At 44.4% G+C, this 15,723-nt stretch overlaps 1 pseudogene; it reads right to left on the bottom strand.

The window, feature by feature from the left end:
• Positions 1-988: 988 nt before the first annotated feature.
• LOC116764716 lies at positions 989-1,270 on the bottom strand (annotated as a pseudogene).
• Between the last annotated feature and the right edge of the window lie 14,453 nt (positions 1,271-15,723).

The following is a 15,723-nucleotide window of genomic DNA, read 5'->3' as shown; positions in this document are numbered from 1 at the left end:
GATGTTATTCTGAGTGCTTTATCAATATTAACCTTTAATCTTCACAACCCTATGAAGCAGTTACCATTATTAGCCCCATTTTCCAGGTGGGAACACTTGGGCACAGAGAAGGTAGGTAACTGGTCTTAAGTCCCACAGCTAGTAAGTTTACATTCTAGAGAGTCTGGCTTTAAAAGAGCGTTAGCACTTCTCCCTGTTACTGGGAGATGAGACTGGAAAAAGAAAGTGGTCACATGAGAGAGGATGTTGGAACACTTGGTGCGACACAGAAAGATTTATACTACCATGGATTGCGAAGGGAAGGAGGCAAGTCTTTACTGAGTACATACTATGTCTTCAAAATATGATGAGAGATAGATTTATTTTCTTTTTTTAATTAATTTTTTTTATTAATTTAAAAAAAGGAAAGATCATAGGGAGCCAGCAATGCTACAGAAACATAGGGTTAGAGGCCTACCTAGAGAAAGACCCTGGTATTGGCAGAGGACATATTGAGGCACTGTGTGTTTAAAGTCTGACATCTAAAGAGAAAGAGTAAACTAGCCAGGGTCACCCTCCCAGTCCCTGCTTGACATCTGCTTCAGTTCATTCCAGGAGGAAAGAGAAGGGCAGGGAGGTAGGCAGCATCTCAGCAAAGCCAGCTTCAGCTTTGGTCATCTCACCCTACCGACCATATTTAAGGAGTTCCAGGTTAAGAGTTTAAAAGCATATGGCACCTAGGCTGTCATTCAGGAGAAGGGAATCACATTCCAAGTCCAAGAAAAACTCCTCCCTCAGATCTGAGAGTGTTCAGGGCTTCAGCTGAACTTCTCTGGCTAACGAGTAGTCACTTGGTCAGTCCTGCTGCCTTGATCCCATCTCCAGGAGGGCTACAGCCAGAGGGAGAACGAGGGAGTCCAGCGCCCAAGCCTTTTGAGGCACTATTAGATAGGGAAAAGAGGAGCCCTGGGGTCACTGATTCTAGGAGGGAAACTGGTAGGGGCAGCATGTCTTCTGGGCTGGACAGAGTGAAGCTTGGACATACAAGCAGAACCATTCCTATTGGAGCTACAAGCCCCTAGAATTGCTCCACAGCCTGTCTTGCTCTCCCTTGAATCTGATCTGCTCCTGAACTGCACCTGTCATGGCCAGTCCATCTCCAACCCCCATCTCCCTAGAGCCAATGTGAGTCAGGTAGACAAAATTCATTGGTTCCCCAATCACGGCCTGGTCAAGCCACCTCCTCTTCTTCTTCAGCTGGGGGTTTCCCTACCATGCAGCAGCCCAGTTTGTGCCAAATTCACTCATCCCCTGCTGGTTACAGTTTCACTCTGCCTGAGGCCCCAGAGGTGCTCTTACTCTGGTGCCCTGCCCGCCCACTCCTCACTCCCATCAGGTGTAACAGCATCCTAGGTTTACTCAGCTGGACACGTATAGAGAAAGTAGAGTCTCTGGAGCCCGTAGCTGAGCAGTGAAGGTCAGCGTCTCAGACCCTGAGAGACTAGCAAGGTCAGAGAGTGGGTTGGGCAGGCAGGACCAAGATGATGTCTTCCACAGACTCGGAACCCTGCTCTACTCCGGCATTGAGGTGACCGGCGGCAACTGGTGGGGGGGTATCCCGCTTGGGGCCCACCAGTGTGGGTTTTTCAGGCTCGCTCCTTGGCGGGGTGGTGAAGCCAAGGGCCGGCTGGCAGAGCTAGATTTCTTTTCTACATAATTCAGATGAGGAAACCAGGACTCTGAGAGGGTAAGTGACTTACCCAAATTCTCAAAGCTGTCAAGTGGCAGAGAAAGCCTTTGAGGACCTGTGTCTGAGCTAGTGTTCTTGCTTATCTAAATGTAGCCCACAGAATGCACGGCCTAGAGGGGAATGGAGTTCCGTGGTGAAGCTGGCTTCGGAAATGCTCAGATAATCCAAAACAGACCTGAATTTAATTGCAGATTTTCTCAGACTTTAATAGGCTACCATGCTTCATAAGGTGGACGTCTCACATTTCCAAAGCTAGTTGTACCACGATACCCTCCTTTCCCACCACCCCCAAGCCCTTTGTTCAAGTCACATTCAGTGGAGAGAGTGCTGGGAGAATACTAGTTTGGGAAAGCCTACATAGACCATACTGGAGAAAGGAAGGAAAGGTGTGTTTCCTGATCACCTGGGTGTGTGGCCACTCTTTACAAATACAAACAAAGGGCACTTGAATCTTACTTCCTGAGAACTACACAGAAAAGGCGTTATCTAAACTTCCACATCTCGGAAAGCTGGTGTGTTTTGTTTTTTGTTTTTGTCTTTGTTTAATTTTTGATCCCTAAAACAAATAAATTGTCTTTGTTTGTTTTAGGGATCAGAATGGAAAAACCTGATTTGATTTCTATGGTAGAATCTCCCAATTCCTAGTCCAGTTCTTTCATACCCTAAGGTTAAGATGTTGGGATGTCAAAACCCAAAAATATATGTAGGTCATGCTTGATTGGATTATACCTGTGAACTTAATTTATATTTAGCTGGTGGTTTAATATATAATCCAGTGTTGCTATCATATCACTATAAAAGACAGCATGTCCAAAAAAGAATACCTTTACCCTCTCCCTTCCAAAAATCTTCATAAAGTGTAAAACTTATATCCAGCATGACTGGACCAAGTAAAACCTTAGGCATTAAGAAAGGATTCTGGGGTTTCCCTGGTGGTGCAGTGGTTAAGAATCTGCCTGCCAATGCAGGCGACACGGGTTCAATCCCTGCCCCAGGAAGATCCCACATGCCGCAGAGCAACTAAGCCCGTGACCCACAGCTACTGAGCCCACGTGCCACAACTACTGAAGAGCCAGAGCTCCACAACAAGAGAAGCCACTGCAATGAAGAGTAGCCCCTGCTCGCCGCAACTAGAGAAAGCCCGCGTGCAGCAACGAAGACCCAACGCAGCCAAAAAATTAAATAAATTTTAAAAAAAGAAAGGATTCTGTAAATCTTAAACACTGTGTGAAAATAATATTCTTTGACTGGCTACAAATTCTGCCTGTCAAAGGACTTTTCTCAGGCAGTTTTTATTACATTTGGTAAGTTGGGTGGAACTTCCTTTTCAACTCTGGTAGTATTTTAAGAATTTGGGGGAGGATTATTGGAATGACCAGAAATGCTATTGGTGGTGGTTTTAATTACTCAATAAGATGACCTAATTTTAAGAATGAAAGGGCTACTTAATAACACTTGTTTTTATTTAGAGCGCCGGTGTGTGGGTGAAGCCTCCAAATTTTGCAAAAACTTCTAGAATCACTTGTAGTGTTATTTCATAGTCTGAGGAATGTTCGGTAGTGATCCCTTTTAAGCAGATTGGAAAATAGAATAGGAACATTGAGGATAATGCTAATTGCAACAAAATACAGATCCATCCCTCAACTAATTAATTACCAATATAAATATCTTCTTTCTTTTGGACACCATATAACGTGTACTTACACAATGGAATGTTTCTCAAGTATAGGAAATTGGGATCCCCAGCCCCCAAGGAACATGCCTGCCTTGTGAAAAGCTCCTCGTCTTAGGAATCATGGGAATTGGAATTCAGTCCAATTCTGGTGACTTCTCAGTTTATGGAGGTGGGTAGGAATTCTGTTTTCAAGATCTTGGGTGAAAGGAAACTTGCAATGGGTATCCTGAATTGTAACCTTGGCACCCCCCTCCCTGTGAGCTCAGACAAATGGCTTCATCTCTTGTGCCTGTTTTTTTTTTTTTTAATCTCCCAATTTCTATTCTCGTTCTTTTGTATCCAGAGGTACATGTCATCTGAAGCCTTATGCACTTTGCATAGTACATCAGGAACAAATCCAGGAGGGAGAATGAGACAGAGAGACAATTACCTGGTTAGAAGCACTAAGTTTCTGCATAAATTTTGTGCTAGGCTTGATGAACCTATGGTAATGTATGATGTTTCATGTGCTGCACCATGTCTTACACATTTATATATTTTCTCCTGGCCCTTGGGAAACTGAAGTCTCTGTGGAACATTCCATGAATGATCATCAGCGTTACATTCTACTAAAATAACTGGGACCCATTTATAAACCACGGGAAATTGTTGTTGCTCAGGATACAGTCTGAATAAGTAATTTAGAAAATGGAAAACACTGTCAGTCATCCATATGTTTTCTCTATCTACTATTTTTCCAAACTGGCCTGAGTGTTCCTATCCCTATACCTTTGCTCATGCTGTTCTCAAAGCTAAGAATACCCTCCCCACTTTTCCAAATCCTCTTCTCCTTTAAGGTTCAACTCAAATGCCACTTTTTGGGTAGAAATTTCCGTACCTTTTTGACATGGCCCCTCACCGCCATAACCCAGGGATCTCTCTTTCCTTGCAATTGTGATTCACTTCTAGCCCCTAACACTTAGCACTTAAGTGCTCCCCTATTGTTCTCTCCTTTTTTAAAAAATAAATTTATATATTTATTGATTGATTTTTGGCTACGTTGGGTCTTCATTGCTGCATGTGGGCTTTCTCTAGTTGCGGCGAGCGGGGGTTACTCCTGGTTGCGGTGCACGGGCTTCTCACTGTGGTGGCTTCTCTTGTTGCAGAGCACAGGTTCTAGGCGTGCGGGCTTCAGTAGTTATGGCACTCGGTCTCAGTAGTTGTGGCACTCGGGCTCAGTAGTTGTGGCTCGTGGGCTTAGTTGCTCTGCAGCATGTGGGATCTTCCTGGACCAGGGCTCGAACCATGTCCCCTGCACTGGCAGGCGGATTCTTAACCACTGTGCCACCAGGGAAGTCCTGTTCTCTCCTTTTTGCCATTAGATAAAACTGGGATTTTCAGAGAGACTGTAAACTTCTTGAGAAGAGGGTCCTACATGAATAACCAAGAAAGCATCTAACACAGAGGTGAGAACATGGACAGCACTCAGTACTGTTGGTATAAGGTGGTGGTTTTCAAGTGATCTAAAGCCAAGTGAAAGAAAATCACAGAAATCCTATGTGCAAAATAAAGGTTGACCTACTGTGGTAGAAGTTGTGTTAAAGTAGGTACACTGGCATCCCGTCAGCTGGACCCTACTCTCTACCCTCTTCTGAGCAGGCCCTGGAGCACCCTCAGGGTGCAGGCTCCCTTTGTCCCCTGCCCTGCTGGTGCCCTATGTCCTCAGGCTTCCATGTTGGGAACCTCACCTTCCCTAGAACCCAAGGTTCCTCCGTTCCATTCTCTCCAGGCTTAAGCATAAATGTCTGTTAGCTGAGCTGTTAAAATGTTTCATTAGCTGAGTGTGTGCTAATGTTACCCACCCTCTCCAAAACAAGTGCATTCTCACAGTTTTTCTAAACAGAACACCTTGGCCTGACCCATGGATCCCCAACCAGTCAGTTGGAGAACTCGGTGTAGCTGATCACGGTGCAGTCCCTGCGGCCATATTCCCCCCTTCCTACTGCTCCAGCAAATTCCAGTAGAAATGCCTGCAGGATTGAAATTCTGGGGTTCCTTTCAACTCAAACTTCCTGGGCTTCCTTGGTGGCTCAGTGGTTGAGAGTCCGCCTGCCGATGCAGGGGACACGGGTTCGTGCCCCGGTCCGGGAAGATCCCACATGCCGCGAAGCGGCTGGGCCCGTGAGACATGGCCGCTGAGCCTGCACGTCTAGAGCCTGTGCTCCGCAACGGGAGAAGCCACAACAGTGAGAGGCCCGCGTACTGCAAAAAAAAAAAAACAAACTTCCTGTCAACATAAACACACTCTTCCCCATAAGCAAACATTTCCTTGTTCCTTCATACTCCCAGTTAATTGCAAGAAAACAGAGTAAACAAATTTTTTGATGGAACTTTGGATGGCACAAGACACATCCCATTCAGAGCAGTAGGAACAGAATGCAAAGTGGCTGTACCATCCACCCTTTGACCCTGGCATCACTCCAGCCCATCCCACCTCAGCACTGCATGGACTCCTCCAAGACTGACCTTGGCTGCCTGCTATCTTGGGCTTCATGTTTGCATTCTGGCTCCTCCCTTGATTAGATTACTGGGGCAACAATGCGTTTATCCTTGACTTTACATCCTGCTGACCTCCTTTTACGTGGGGATCCACTTTTCACTCCAGACTCTAATGCAGGCCCTGGTGCTCTTACTATTGTTCACTGACCAGTGGCTCTTCTGGGTCCACATGATCCTGGTTGCTTCAAGACACCAGGCCCTGACAGCCACAAATGGTGAGCTGTATCTGCCAGCTAGAATCTGGGACAGTTTTCCAAGAGACCTTGCCTGGCTCTAAACTGTCTGTCCTACGAGCCCATTTCCATTCAGTCCCAAACTGAGCAACCCCAGTCTCAGTAGCCTCCTGACTTGACATCGTATGTGTTCTTCCAGCTATTTGACTTGGGCTTCCCTCTGCAAACATTAGCCTTGTTCACCTTTGTGCTCTGTGTCCTCTAGAGCCCTTTGCCGGCCCCACCCCCAGTACCTGCCCCACTACAAGAAGTCACACTCTCACTGTCACCACTATAGGACATTCCACTGGCCCCTGAGGAATCAGCATGAACCAGTCAGAGAAATCATTTTACAAACAGGGGGTTTTGGTTTCCTTAAATTCACCGTGTAGGGCAGGAGTTATCCTCAGAAGGAAATATACAATAGGGGATGTAAATCTGGACTCCTGGTCAAGAAGGAGGTACAGAACTTTTATAAAGGATAAATGATTTACTGTCTCTCCTACCATTCTACCACATGGGGTGAGGCCTGCTGGGAATGTTGTGAGGGAGATGTTTATCAGGAGGGTAGTAAAGGACTTAGGACTCTTGTTATCTACCTTCCATAAGCAGGCACTTTTCTCTTTTGTATTTCTTAGGGAGAAAAAAAGTGTCGGCTTGAACTCCTTGTGCTTTTTTTTTTTTGCGGTACGCGGGCCTCTCACTGTTGTGGCCTCTCCTGTCGCAGAGCACAGGCTCCGGACGCACAGGCTCAGTGGCCATGGCTCACGGGCCCAGCCGCTCTGCGGCACGTGGGTTCCTCCCGGACCGGGGCACGAATCCGCATCCCCTGCATCGGCAGGTGGACTCTCAACCACTACGCTACCAGGGAATACCCCCTTGTGTTTTTTTTTTTTTTAATTAATTAATTTATTTATTTTAGGCTGCATTGGATCTTTGCAAAGATCTTTCTCTAGTTGCGGTGAGCAGGGGCTACTCTTCATTGCGGTGTGTGGGCTTCTCATTGCAGTGGCTTCTCTTGTTGCAGAGCTCAGGTTCTAGGCGAGTGGGCTTCAGTAGTTGTGGCACTGGGGTCAGTAGTTGTGGTTCACGGGCTCTAGAGTGCAGGCTCAGTAGTTGTGACACAGAGGCTTAGTTGCTCCGCGGCATGTGGGATCTTCCCAGACCAGGGATCGAACCCGTGTCCCCTGCACTGGCAGGCGGATTCTCAACCACCGCACTACCAGGGATGTCCCCCTCATGCTTTCTTATGTAATAAAAAAGTCAAGCAAATGGCATGTCTTTGTTCCACCTGGACTCACAGCCTGCATGCATTATCACAAGTGCTAAGAGGTGGAGGCTCTGTGTGCCTTGAGGATTGTCATGCATTTTTTTTTCCAAGTGTTAAGCCTTTTTCCATGCAGAAGGGGCCCATCTCAGGGCAGGCCATTATGATGCATAGTCCCTTGTTGATGTTTCAGCTAGTGCTAAATAAGTCTTTAGGGTTTTATTGTAAGGGTACTAAATTTGAAGTCAAGATTTCCAAAACCAGTTTTCCTTTTAACTGACTATGGGTACATCATAGCCCAACGGGGTCCCTTTTGCTCATCTGTAAAATCATGAGGATTGAGCCCATGCAACCTGAAAGAAACCCTCCAGCTCTGAAATTCCCCAACTTCATAATAAATCCTAGTTGGCATCTAGGCACTAATTGGAAATCTATAAACCAAAGATACTCTAGAATTGAACCTCTTGGTATCCCTCAGCAATAATAGTAATAATTAGAGTTTTAGCTACGATAAGAAGTCATCTTCCTTTTTTATGAGGTAATATATCCATGGGACCACCTAGCATCGATAGGCCATCAATACATTTCAGTTAAAGAGGCATTTCCTGGGCTTCCCTGGTGGCGCAGTGGTTGAGAGTCCACCTGCTGATGCAGGGGACGCGGGTTCGTGCCCCAGTCCGGGAGGATCCCACATGCCGCGGAGCTGCTGGCCCCGTGAGCCATGGCCGCTGAGCCTGTGGGTCCGGAGCCTGTGCTCCGCAACGGGAGAGGCCACAACGGTGAGAAGCCCACGTACCACAAAAAAAAAAAAAGAGGCATTTCCTATACTAATATTTCCCAAAATATAATTCTAGAAATCCTATTCTTTCACCTAGATTCACCAAGGCAATTGCGTCCTACAAGGTCCTTTATAATGTTTTTTATGTGTGCAGGATCCAAAGATCACACATTGCTAGTTATTAGTTCTCTTTAGTTATTCTTAATCTAGAACAGCCTCTTCCCAGTTTTCATAACATTGATAAATTTGAGGAGTCTGGGTTGATTGTACTGTAGAATATTATATAATCTGAATTTACGGGATTGTTTCCTCGTGTTAAGATTCAGATCTAATATGTTTGTCAGAAAAACGACTTCAGTGATGTTCATACTGTTATTTTTTAAAACTATTTTTTATTTTACCTTTAATATGTGATCAAATATTACAGAAATACATAGGGAGAAATGGAAGGTTCTCCAAAATGTCACCCCCAGAAATAACCGGTATTTACATTTTAGTATATATGCCATCAGATTTTTTTCATTTGCATGTAACAAAAATGGAACCATTTTCTATATCACTTTTGTAACTTGCTGTTTTCACTTGTTGCCATATCTTAGAACACTTTCTGTGTGAGTACATATAGATATACCTCATTTTTTTTAGTGGTTTGTTTCCAGTTTCTGGCTATTAGGAACTATGCTGCAATCATGATCTATGTAAATTTGCCTTTGTGTACTTATGTGTTTCCGGTTACCTTCCGGAGTAAAATTCCTGGATCGACTTTGGTGTTACAAACTTGCCACCACAAAAACATTACATCAATCAATACATTCACCAACAATGCATGAGAGTGACTGTTTCCTCACATCTTATCCTGGTATTACTAATCTTTTTAATCTTTGCCAACTGGATGTGAAAATTGCTATCTCATCATCATTTGAATTTTTAAACTATAAGCGAAGTTGAGTATATTTTTGTATGTCTATTTCCTGTTTTTGTTCCTTTTTCTGAGCTCTCTGTATATATCCTGTGCCTATTTTCCTACAGGATTATCCTTTACTTATTGATTTCTAAGACTCATTTTTATGCTAAAGAAATTAACCATTTATTTTTTGTACTTGTAATTATTATTTTGTCCCGCTAATTAGAGCACCTAAGTAACATCCTGTGAAATGTGCTCCAAAGAATCTGCCTAACTTAGGAAGAAGCCATGTTTAGATCCTCCTCTTTGAACTTTCCATATAGGGAAAAGAGCCAGAACACCTGCTTGGCTTAAATCTCTAGTGTGAATAAAATATATGTATTCATACATATACATACACTGTATGTATAATTTGAAAGTGGTTGTTTTAGAAAATGTTTTCTCTGTGGTCATTTTCTTTCAAAAAAATAAACCACATTAAGATTCTTGAAAATTGGGCTGTCGTGGGTTATAAGGTAGAAGCAGAAATTGTTCTGAGGCTGGAAAGAGGCTGTAGATTATTAAACCCAGTGTCTACAGGTGGCCAAATCTCCCCTCTCCCCCTCCGCAATGACTGGACATAGTGTGGAACCCATCACTCTGGAAGGTCTCAGGAAGCTCTGACAAGAAGAGCATCTTCGGAAGGTAGACTCTGTCCACTTAATTTTCTCCCACCTTGAGCTGCTGGGTTTGGTTGCGTGGTGGCCCGCTAGCAGCCTGCAGATTGCGCTGTTAGGTGTACTGCAGGCCTAAGTTCACTCTTTAGAAATCTTTCCAAACAGAAAGGACTTGTGGGCCAAAGTTTCCTTGTTTTCGTTTTGCCTTTCCTATCCCAACCAAGTTGGATTCCTTTTCTCACAATTTGGACCATGTCCTTGCATTTCCTATGAATAAGATTGTCAGCTTCAGAGATGTCTATATTTGGTGATAGGGAATTACGTTCAGCAGTTTTACAACGTTCTCCCTAATCATCTCTCCTGGTCCCTGGATGTGCTGGCTCTGTGCCCAGTACAAAAATGAAAGATTAGTTAACTGGATGCACTAGGTACATGGCCGCCAGCTGCATTTAGGACGCATGATTAACTCTCTTACTTCTCCTAAGTGCTGCCCACACTGCTCTACCCTAAAAGTGATGCAGTTCTTTCTTGTTCAATACTATTGACTCCTCTAGAGAAAGAAACAGAGAGAAAAAAGTCTCTAACTTTTGATAGCTCAGAGCTGGATATGTCAGCAATCTGAAATACAGGCAGTCTCTGATAATAAAACATTTTTGTATGTCGCTCAGAGGGAGTTAGAAGACATTACCGCCGAATTTGATTTCACATATGTGAAATCATGAGGTTCATGAGGGCAAAAGTAAGATGTCAACACCCAGCCCCCAAAACAGCCACGAAATAGGAAATAAACACATACAGCCAAGAAATAGGAAAAAAGGAAACAAGCATACTTTCTGAGTGATAAACTCTGAAATCAACACTTAATGGCACTGGGCAGAGATATGTAGAATCTCCTTAAAGGGGCAGAAATCAATCATGTAGCCTATGCCTTTAAGGCTTGACTGCTGTCCACTCAAGCATAAACACGTATTTAAAGAAAAAAATGCACATTATTTGTAAAAGAAAACATAGAAATGTTACATGGCAGCTTTTTGGGTTGTTATATAATATGGATATATTAATTTTGTCTCGTCACTGCTATTCTTTCCATCTGTCTTTTTTCCCATGGGAGATACTCACTGGAATAAAAATATTTTTCCCTATATTTTTTTTTACTTGCTAACATAGTGGATCTGCTTGAGAGCTGTTATTAAACACACTCATCTGACTTGGTTGGGATAGAGCCACCAATACCTTCTGAATTTAAGCTACAGCTGAAATATTTTGATAAGAAAAACAGGAAATTGCTCTACAAATAAACCAAGGTACACTCAGGATTGAATCAAAACTTTTCCTTCATGGGAAATAACCTAGCGATATCTCTGTTTTCTTTTGAACAGAAAAGAGCTGGCACAGTATATGGCTTATTGTACCACTGTTAAATTCGTTCAAATTAGGTCTTATGGATGAAACATACTGACGATCATATCCTTTGGGTGGACTCCTCAGCAGCTGTCCAATGAACTAGACTTCATAAACAGAACATTGAGAAAAATATTTCTGCTGCTTCATGGACACACCCGTAACACATTCATACAATGGTCTCCCCATGCCCTGGACTTACACACACTCTGTAGTACACAGCGAACAGTTAGCATTCAAAAATTATACATGTTGATTTGATGTACCACAAGGATATTCATCCTAGCTAGTCATCTGTCAGGGATATGTATCTCCTAAAAACTTTTAATTGCTAGAGATTTTGACTGAATTTTGACAATCAGATTTGATGGTCCCCTACCACCTCACCAGTTAGAAGAAAGAAAAAAAACAAAACAAAACTACTGCACTCCTCAGCCTTCTGATTTGAGTGATTGTGCCATGATGACTTAATTTGCTTTTCAAACTTTGCGGAGGAATTTAAATAGCTCAGATGCTTAACTCTTGAAAAAGTGGTTACTAGTCACATCACACATAGCAACTACTTCCTTTAAGAAATGTCACAAGGATGTTTATAATTTATTGCTGGGCTTGTTCAGCATAGCATACAAATCAACTTACATATTTACATCCAGCATCAAATAGGATTTTAAAGGCACTGCTCAAGCCAATCAAAGTAGGCACCCTTACTGGCAACCCCAAGGCTCTGCTTTTCCTCACTCTAGCATTTTTCTAGATGTTAAAATAATCCCATTCCTATGATGTAGGAGTGCATATATGTGGTCAGAACCACAAAACACAAGTGAAAGTTGGCACAGGCACCATTCCATGAGTGTCCGTAGCACTCAAAACTGTTGACCATAGGAGAAGGGAACTCCAAAGCAAAGGCTTCGTTGGAAACCACGGCCACATGGATTTAGTGGTCACTGTTCATAGGCCCTGGGGAATAGTTGTATGACTGGCCCCAAACCACAGTGATGTCAGTGACCTTGTGGAGTTGATCCCTAATACCATACCTAAAAGCACAGGTAGCAAATTTTCTCGGCTGAGTAAATGGATCCTGAGATGAGAAGGACTTTGGAATAGGCCTACGGTTCCCGGGACTACCATCCTGATAAAACCCTCTCTAACTGCTAAATGCTGTCTGAAATTGCCTTATTTCTTTGGCTTAGGGCTTTGATACGCCTTTTTAAAATGAAAATATTTGAGAGAGGTATAATACTGTATGCTGTTCTTAGTTACCCGTGTCTTAATATGAATAAGGAATAGCATGTTCCTAAGATAAAGTATCCACAGAGCTTGGAGATGTAGGAAGAACCTGCCTGCAATGAACCTTTGGGTAAAGGATGCTCCTGAAGGTGAGGAGCTAAGGGCTTGATGCCTGATGTTTTGCTAATGGCCTCCCTCGGAACCCTCGTAAGTTTCATTCCCATGGAGAGCACTGGTGTCTAAGCTGCCTGCTGGTGACCCCGTACAAAGCTGCAGCAAACCGAGTGAGCTGCCTGGGTCCTGAGCAGAAAGAAGAACTGCTGCTCCACAGAGGCAGTGTTGTGTAGCAGAAAGAAATGCAACTTGTGGATGGCAAACCCTTTTGTAGCTTTCTGTGGCTTCTTCCTATATGATCAAGTCTCCTCCTATGGAACATCAGCCCACTCTAGATATTTACAAAATTAACATTTCAAGTTAATTCCCAAACCCAGCCCAGCCCTGAGAGCCTGCCAGTGCACAGGGCTGCAGAAACCCTTCCACAGCAAGGAATGGCAATCAGTGGATCTCAAGAGAAGGGCCAATGCCCCATCTGCATTCTTCACTCGTTGCCACCATCGTGTCTCTGCCCAGAGATTTAAGATTTATTTTGCACCTTTCTGAGTGAATCTCAAAGCCCTTTACAGGCAAGAATAAGGGTTATCCCAGGACAGGACTCTTAGTCTGTATTCATCAGATTATACTTGGCCAAAGCAACAGTCGCAGTTGGAAGCAGGAACAGCCTTCATGTTTCCTAAGAAGTCTGGTAGGGATTTTGAAATCACAGGTTGAGTCTGGAGTATGAGACAAGTCTCAAAGTAACTAAAATATGTGGCAGGGGTGTGTTTCACTGTGACCTACACATAGCATATGCTGTTTCCTTTAATCCAATTGTCCAGGTGGTGATAGTGGGCAGTGGATAATAATAACAACAGCAACAACTAACATTTACATAGCATTTACTATGCACCAGACACTGTTCTAAGACTTGCACATGCATTAACTGATAACATCCTATAAGACAGGTACTATTTGTATCCTCCCACTTGACAGATGAAAAAACTGAGGCACAGAGAGTTTAAGTAACTTGCAAAGGGCATATAACAATAATTGAATTAATTACATTTTAAATTCTCAAAATAACTACTACTGATATTACCTTCATTTTGCAGAGAAGGAAGTTGAGGCTCAGAGGCAAGTAATGTATCGAAGGTCACACAGTGTTGAAGTTGTGGCATGGCCCACCCCTAACATTTGGGGGAGCTGGAGCAAGAGTACAGAGACCCATATTCCAAGGCAAAACTTTTACATCAAGCTCAAGTTAAACAAAATGTGCTCTCTTCCGTTGTTTTGAAGAATATACCTTCAAAACAACCTGGAAGACCAGATTCAAATTTAGAATTTTCAGACTTCTTGGTCTGAGCCAGAAAAGGTGTGGCACAGAGAGTCATACCCCAGTCCCTGGCCCAGTACCCTTCTCTTCTCACCCCTGAAACTCACATCCAGAAACTCTAGTGTGCATGACCTACTCCTGTCCATACTCTCTACAAACAGCTGCCCTAAGCCACCCTGAAACCTAGGGTATGCATACCCCGGGGAGGACACACCTGGGAGTGGCCTGCACAGGTCCTGGAAGCAGGCTCAGGGCTACTGACAGGGGAATTCTGGTTTCTTATTATAGTCTAGGGGGAGGGATATGGGCTCTGGTGGGCATGTTTTTTGACCTGGTTTTTTTTGTTTTGTTTTTGCGGTACACGGGCCTCTCACTGTTGTGGCCTCTCCCTTTGCGGAGCACAGCCTCCGGACGCGCAGGCTCAGCGGCCGTGGCTCACGGGCCCAGCCGCTCCGCGGCATGTGGGATCTTCTCGGACCGGGGCACGAACCCGTGACCCCTGTATCGGCAGGCGGACTCTCAACCACTGCGCCACCAGGGAAGCCCTGACCTGGTTTTTGACCTTCACTCCATGGGGTGGAGCACACCTTGAAGAGGGCCGCAGTGGGACCCTCTGGAGCTCATGGCCCAGGGCAGAGGGCCCAGTTGCCTGGCTCTGAGAGTGGCATTGGTCACAGTACCAGGGCTTCAAACATGTCTGCCTGACTCCAATGTCCTTGCCCTACTCAACCACCATTAATGTCACCCCTCTGCCTCTGACCCCAATTTGGAAATTGAAGCTGAAGAGGAATGCTGTGGGAAGGAAGGAACCCTAAGAGTAGGGTGCACAGAGATTTCCCCTCACCCACTCTCACACTTTCCCTTTTCCACTGGGTCCTGCCTCTAGCAGCTGGCCAGGCTGCATAAACACGGCCCAGAGCAAATCCAAATCCTGACCACACCCTTCCTTCTTTACGAACACAAAGCAGGGAAAGAAAGAATAGGCACTGCCTAGAAAATGTTTCTTTTAAAAAATCTGTTAATTCTCTCTAACCCTGGAAGATAACACTTCTGAAAAAATAATTTACCTAGAGAAAGCCCTTTTTCTTTCTTCAGACTTTAGCACAGCCAAAAGGCCTGCCTAGCCAGTCCCTCAACTGCAGTTACTTCCTGGCACCTGACATGGGCTATTTACAGGGTTTTAGGAAGGAGCCTGTCAATCTGTCCAGGCTTCTAAATTTAGTTTCCATACATAAAAACAATTTCCTGTGTTGGTTATCATAATTAAAATTTTCCACAGGCTTAATTTTGTATTGTTGACACTCAAATATCATCATTCATGGTGTCTTGCTGCCTTTTCAAAGAACCACTTTAACACCCTGACACACCAGCAGCTTGCAAGCCCCGGCACTCAGAGCTGAAACTCCAGTGGGCAATGCCCGTGGATTTGGATTGCTGCAGGGCATTCCCACTCATCCGAGGGCTGGGCTCATTAGCACCCTCTCTCCTTTTCCAAAGGCACTGGGGGAGTGAAGACAGACCTGCCCAAATACCAGAGCCCTTGTGTTGTAGTCCTGGAACCTCAGAAATCCACCCAAAGCAACATGAACAAAACATGGTGTTTTGTCATAAAGAGCAGGCCAGACTTGACAGGGAATGTATCAGATCTTTCCAAAGGATTGGAAACAGAATTATGAAAGGCACCAGTAACTGATCTCTCTTCTTGCCAACCCCTATGCCGCCACGATAGGTTATTGTATCTCTTCTTTCTCCCTGCAATCCACTTTTCTCTGCTTCCCCACTCCTCTGCACCCCAAATAGCTGGGCAGGCAGCACTGCATGTCCTCTGGTTTGGAGCTCTGGTTTAACTGCAGCTCAATTCCAAATCCAGAGCATCTGATTGGTCCAGCCTGAGTCAGGCGCCCATG

The sequence above is a fragment of the Phocoena sinus genome, chromosome 13 (genome assembly GCF_008692025.1).
Source record: "Phocoena sinus isolate mPhoSin1 chromosome 13, mPhoSin1.pri, whole genome shotgun sequence".
Classification (NCBI taxonomy): Eukaryota; Metazoa; Chordata; class Mammalia; order Artiodactyla; family Phocoenidae; genus Phocoena; species Phocoena sinus.
This window is presented reverse-complemented; position numbering and strand designations above follow the sequence as displayed.